Source organism: Mandrillus leucophaeus, unplaced genomic scaffold (genome assembly GCF_000951045.1).
Source record: "Mandrillus leucophaeus isolate KB7577 unplaced genomic scaffold, Mleu.le_1.0 Scaffold20, whole genome shotgun sequence".
NCBI lineage: Eukaryota > Metazoa > Chordata > Mammalia > Primates > Cercopithecidae > Mandrillus > Mandrillus leucophaeus.
In genome coordinates, this window is record NW_012102032.1 from 3,625,958 (window position 1) to 3,627,257 (window position 1,300).

The following is a 1,300-nucleotide window of genomic DNA, read 5'->3' on the forward strand; positions in this document are numbered from 1 at the left end:
TATGTCAGGTGTGGACTGTCTATACCATAGGTTTTATACACATCTAGATGTGTATAAGAGACAGCTAAAGAGTCCTTCGTTGAAACATTGGGTCTGCAAGAAACACAGAAGGGGCTCCTTTGCTCCGGTGGGAAGCAGAGTGGAGTCACCCTACAGGTTAAGGCGGGACGGAACAAAATCATAGTCAAGAGAACTTAAAACATTACGGTTGGGCATGGTGGCTCACGCCTGTAATCCCAGCACTTTGGGAGGCCGAGGCGGGTGGATCACGAGGTCAGGAGTTCAAGACTGGCCTGACCAACAGGGTGAAACCTCGTCTCTACTAAAAATACAAAAATTAGCCGGGCATGGTTGTGGCGCACGCCTGTAATCCCAGCTACTCAGGAGGCTGAGGCAGGAGAATCGCTTGAACCCAGGAGGCAGAGATTGCAGTGAGCCGAGATAGTGCCACTGCACTCCAGTCTGAGCAACAGAGCGAGACTCCGTCTCAAAAAAAAAAAAAAAAAGAACTTAGAACATTACAATAGCAGCCAAGGGAAAGTTTTGGAAAAGGTGCCTGCAGTGGAAATTTGTCCTTGAAGAGGGCTGCCACCTTCCACCTATTGGCACATCTAAGAAATCTTAGAAGAAATGTTAAGACAATCATCAGATTTAGGGTTCTAGGTGATGTGTAGAATGGTAGACATTGTTTATATACCTTAAGATCAAAAATACAAGGATACATCGTGGCTTACAAGATATAGTTCCTATGTAGAATGAATTGGCTACACATTTCTTTCATTGTAGCGAATTAGAGCTTGATGCTTCCTTAAAGGGTTATGATTAGACATACATAAGGCAAAAATGGTTTTCTTTATGGCTGTCAAGTTTTAGTTTAAAAAGAATTTTAGAAAGCTCACATTTACAGACTTTGAAGTTTTCTCTATTGGCTACAATCTTTCAGTATTGAAAAAACTTTTTGGTGTACATCTGTATTTAGTAAAAGCTCAGAAACCCTCTGTGATAGTGAATTGTTTGTTTTTTACTATTTGTTTATTTTTTTGAGACGGAGTTTTGCTCTTGTCACCCAGGCTGGAGTGCAATGGCGTGATCTCGGCTCACCACAACCTCCGCCTCTCGGGTTCAAGCGATTCGCATTCCTCAGCCTCCTGAGCAGCTGGGAATACAGGCGCGCGCCACCATGCCTGGCTAATTTATGTATTTTTAGTAGACAGTGTTTGACCACTTTTTATTATTTGTTTGTTTTTTATTATTTGTTTATTTTTTTGAGACGGAGTTTTGCTCTTGTCACCCAGGCTGG